General features: G+C 45.2%; 1 protein-coding gene across 2 annotated transcripts in view; it reads left to right on the forward strand.

Annotated features, from left to right (window-relative positions):
* The first annotated feature begins 1,246 nt into the window (after positions 1–1,246).
* Positions 1,247–5,321, forward strand: part of NCK1 (NCK adaptor protein 1) — a 116,092-nt gene continuing 112,017 nt past the window's right edge. Inside the window, exon 1 of one of the 2 annotated variants that reach the window (XM_018571777.1) lies at positions 1,247–1,381. The gene's annotated coding sequence lies outside the window, so the exon portion shown is untranslated. The remainder of the gene's footprint in view (positions 1,382–5,321) is intronic. The other variant, XM_018571776.1, reaches the window with a different exon arrangement.

Below are 5,321 nucleotides of genomic sequence, written 5' to 3' on the forward strand. Positions count from 1 at the left end.
ATAGGGGTCTAGTATGGATTTTAAGGGGGAACACCACGAGCTGGAGTTTCCCACTTTACATCAGAGTCCCCCCGTTTCACATCAGGAGTCCCCCTTCACATCAGAGTCTTCAGTCCTTTATAATCTTCACCACAATGCGGGAGCTGGTCTGGACGGAGGCGGACTTCTGCCCTCTTCTGAATGTGGTCGCAGTGCCTTGGATGCGGACCCCCAGGAGCAGTGTGATGCTTTTCCATGGTGCTGGTGACCAAATCACCTACACAATGGAAATTATGATATTGTGAAAAATTTTAAGGCACCCCTGACAAAGCCAGAAGGCACCCTGGTTGAGAAAGGTTGGTTTACAAAAGAACCTCGGCTACCCCCGCACTGAATGGGTTAAGTGATTATTTTGTCTGAGGGGTAAAGAAGATTTATTCACACGGTCCTCATTCCTGCTGGAATGCTAGACCCGTCCCTGCAGTCTAACCCCCCCCATGGAGCTCTGGCGGTCTAAGTCTAAGGATCACTGACGTAATCAATTCCAATGCAGGTCCATTGACCTGCAATAGACGTAGCCCCACTAGCAGTGACGTCGTCCCAGCATTCCTTCCATAGACATGCCTTTCAGGGGCGCTGGAATGCTAGACCGATCCCTGCAGTCTAACCCCCCCATGGAGCTCTGGCGGTCTAAGGATCACTGACGTCAACACCCTGGTCTTCAAGTGGTTAAGCGATCCTTCCATTTGTATTGCAGTCAGCTTCAGTGACCCTGTTGCTTTGTTCTGCGTGGAGAAATGACAGGCTCACTTTATAAAGATGAAAAGACAACGAGTGTTAATAAAACTGCACACATGACACAGCGAAACGTTTATGAGACAACCTACTATAGCATTTACAGCTTTCAACACACTACAGAGCCCAGCGTATCCAGAACACACAAGCCGCATACTCGCCAGCATTCCACGCATGCGCACTATTAGCAGTGACGTCGTCCCAGCATTCCTTCCATAGACCTGCCTTTCAGGGGCGTGCTCAACGTAACTAGCCACGCTACGTCATCGACTAGAAATGATTGGCACTCCATAGTCTTAATAGCAAAAAAGAGCGGCGCATCGGCGTTATGTGCTGAACCCCTGGCCGCGGTGATGTTCGTAGAAGCCGACAAGAAACGAGCAGTCTTCCCAGGTGACACATAGGAAGACGAGCGTGGCTAAATGTAAGGCGTGGTCATGAGTTCAGACGCTTGGTTGGGCGTGCCAGGCGGCTGTTCTTGCCGGGGTGGGCGGGGCGAGACTGAATCCGCTGTCTGTGGTCAGGAGAGCTGGGCGGTGTGTGGCTGAGGAGGGAGCGCTGGAGGTACCGGGGAGAGTCCGTTGTACGGAGCCGGGGGAGCCTGCAGGTGAGAGCGAGACCCTCCGAACTCATACAGAGCTTGTGTCAGGGGGGGGAGACTTCCCATAATACTCTGCGTGAGGCCTGTGAGCCTGACAGGGCAAGATCCCACTCACCGCAAGAGCCAGGGGGGGAGAGGACCGGGCTGTGTGTGTGTGTGTTATTTACAATGTGTGATATAGTCTGTGTACTCCTGTGTAATATATACAATAGGGGGAATTTATCAAAACTGGAGCAAACAGAATCTGGAGCAGTTGCCCATGGCAACCAATCAGATTCTCTCAGCAGATTGCTCAGGTAAGATTCGAACATGAGGTAGAGATGCTGATTGGCTGCAGTGCAAATCTGATCCAGATTCTGTTTGCTCCAGTGTGGATAAATTCCCCTAATTGTGTATGTATGTGTGATTTATATATCTATATATGTAGCTATATATAGATATATCTCTCTATACAAAGAGATATATATCTATCTATATATATCTCATTATACACAATGAGGGGGATTTATCAAAATTGGAGCAGTTGCCAATGGCAACCAATCAGCTTCTCTCTTCGGTTTATTCAGTTATGATTTGAAAATGAAAGACAGAAGCTGGTTGCCATGGGCAGCTTCCCCAGATTTTGTCTGCTCCACTTTAGATACATTCTCCGTATATACACAACTGTGTAATGTATACAATCTGTGTGTGAGAGAGATGCACACAGTACTGTGTAAAAGTTTTAGGCAGATGTACTGTAATGATATAAAATAAGAATGATTTCAGAAATAAAAGTGATTATAGTTTATTTTTATCAATGAACAAAATGGAAAGTACATGAAGAGAAATCCAAATCTAATCAATATTTGATGTGACCCCCTTTGCCTTCTTCTAGATAGACTTGCACACAGTGTTTGAAGGAACTCGGCAGGTAGGTTGTTCTAGGTACATCTTGGAGGGCTAAGCACAGAAGTGGATGTCGGCTGCCTCGAATCCTTCTGTCTCCATGTCATCCCAGACAGACTCCATGATGTTGGGATCAGGGCTCTGTGCGGGCCAAACCATCACTTCCAGGACTCTGTCATGTCATACCATCAGGGAGGCGAGTGATTGGATCCAAATGTATTCTGCAGCAAGACAACAACCCCAAACATACAACCAATGTCATTAAGAACTATCTTCAGCATAAAGAACAACACAGAGTTCTGGAAGTGATGGTTCAGCCCCCACAGAGCCCTGATCTCAACATCATGGAGTCTGTCTGGGATGACATGAAGAGACGGAAGGATTCGAGGCAGCCGACATCCACAGAAGATCTGTGCTTAGTTCTCCAAGATGTACCTAGAACAACCTACCTGCCGAGTTCCTTCAAACACCGTGTGCAAGTGTATCTAGAAGAAGGCGAAGGGGACACACACCAAATACTCATCTGATTTGGATTCCTCTTCTGTTCATTTACTTTCCTTTTTGTTGATTGCTAAAAATAAAATATTAACCCTTTTATTTCTGAAATCATTCCTTTTTTGCAACATTTTTTCACCTAAAACGTTTAGGCCTTGTTCACACCAAATGCAGACCAGATCCGGTCAGGTTTCTGCACACGCAGTGCAGTTGGTTGTGCCCCGTTTTGGATGCGTTTTTGATGCGTTTAGGGCCGGTTTTGGTAAAAAAATAATATATATATATATTTTTTAAGTTTAACATGGGCTTTCAGGCACTTGCATGCGTTTTAGATGCGTTTTAGATGCGTTTTAGATGCGTTCCAGACCAGATCCAGAGCGGGTAAAATAGGGCTTGCCGCATTTTTTTCATCCGGTCTGGATCCGCACGCTGCGATGTGAACTGGAGGTCAAAATACCATAGGAATACATTGGACGCAGTTTTGATCCGGTCTGCACCTGCTCTGGTCCGGATCTGCTCCGCGCTTGGTGTGAACAAGGCCTAACAGTACCGTACGTCTGTTCAGCAGCATGGTGTCTCTGGAAATTATTTGGAACTGATGAGAGTTGTGTGCAGGCTTATAAAAAAAATATCTCATCTATCTATCGTAAAAATACCTGGGGCATTTTTTTGGGATCGGATCTTGAAAACGGAAATGTTTAAAGTCATTGAGGATGTTGCAAAGGAAAGTCCTTTTGTAGGCTGGAACTGTCCCTTGAACTCGGGGAAGACCAGAGCCGTGTTGGGAGGCAGAGCTGTAAAAAGGACTTTGCCTTGAAGTGTGGACTTCCGTGTGCACACAGCAACTGTTAGTTTTATATCCCTGTCCTGTGTACACTGTCACAATTCTGTATTTCTCAGGGTCCTCACCTTGCTAGGTATGTAAACAGAAGTTTATTGTTTGAGGTGAGCTAAATATTAAAGCCAAACCCCGGGAAAAATGGGAATTGGCACAACGCATTTCTTCACTGGAGTTGGGCTTTAAATATATGTAAGATATAGAGCTGCAGCTAACGATTATTTTCAAAATCGATTAGTTAGCCGATTATTAGGTTCGATTAATCGGTTAATCGGATAAACAATAAAATAAAGTTTAAAAAATGGCTCCAGTGATGGGACTTCTAGTTTTTATTGAGGTTGTAGTCCATCACAGGAGCAAGCTTGAGCGGTGGAAGTAAAAAAGAAAAAAAGATAGTGTGGTGTGCAATATAGTGAAATGGAAAGTGTAAAATTATACAGCAATGCATGCAGAATGGCACCAGCTATAGAGGACTACAAAAGCACATTATACAGCGCAATGCAGAATACCGCCAGCTATAGAGGAATACAACACATCCTAGCAATAGTACAATATAGCTGGCGGTATTCTGCATTGCGCTGCATAATGTACTATTGCTAGGTTTTGTAGTCCTGTATAGCTGGTGGTATTTAGCATTATACCACTTTATAACGTACTATTGCTGGGATTTGTTGTAGTCCTCTATAGCTGGTGGTATTCCGCATTGCGCTGAATAATGTACTATTGCTAGGTTTTGTAGTCATGTATAGCTGGTGGTATTTAGCATTGTAACACTTTATAATGTATTATTGCTGGGATTTGTTGTACTCCTCTATAGCTGGTGGTATTCCGCATTGCACTGTATAATGTATTATTGCTGTGACTTGTAGTCCTCTGTACAGCGCAATACAGAATATCACCAGCTATAGAGGAGTACAACAAATCCCAGCAATACATTATACATACAGTGTATAATGTATTTGTGGGATTTGTATTCCTATGTATAATATACAGCACAATGTACCATCAGCTATAGAGAAATACAAATCCCAGCAAAGGAGGTGCGGCGCACAGCGTGCGGAGCTGTGAACAGGGCCAACTGATCGGAAGCCGATTAATCGATTATTGAAAAAGTTGACAACTTTTTCAATAATCGATTATGTCGATTAGTTGTTGCAGCCCTAGTAAGATAGAGGATGTGCCTTTAGGCCCCATTCACATGTAGCGACTTACCTTTGCAGCGGCCGGGATAGCGCGACTTTCGGGGCGACGATCCAGCGACGGTAGCGCGACCTTCTCCGTCGGGCTCCATAGCAAAATCGCGCAAAATCCGCCGAAAAAAGGGTCCTGTAGAAGCGACGAGCGATTGCGACATGGAGCTAAGACAGCTCCATTGACTATCATTAGCCGGCGACTTCTCGCGATATCGCGCGGCAAAAATGCGCGATATCGAGGCGGAAATCGCGCGATAAGTCGCTACATGTGAACGGGGCCTTTAGGGTTCATGTCCCAGTCACGATATAGAAGATGATTGTCATTTCTTTGGGGGGTGCCTAGAGACGGCAGACTCCCACCTGCTCTTGGGGAAGGGTAAAGTAGAACTGAGGCCAAAACCTTTTTTTTTTCTTTTTTTTAAAGTTTAGGATAGACTAACAGTTATTACAGGTATTTATATAGCGCCGACAATTTACGCAGTGCTTTACATAGTGCACATTCACATCAGTCCTCCCCCCCCCCCCGCCTTTCCAT

The sequence above is a fragment of the Nanorana parkeri genome, unplaced genomic scaffold (assembly GCF_000935625.1).
Source record: "Nanorana parkeri isolate BGI_ZX_2015 unplaced genomic scaffold, ASM93562v1 scaffold1835, whole genome shotgun sequence".
Lineage (NCBI taxonomy): Eukaryota > Metazoa > Chordata > Amphibia > Anura > Dicroglossidae > Nanorana > Nanorana parkeri.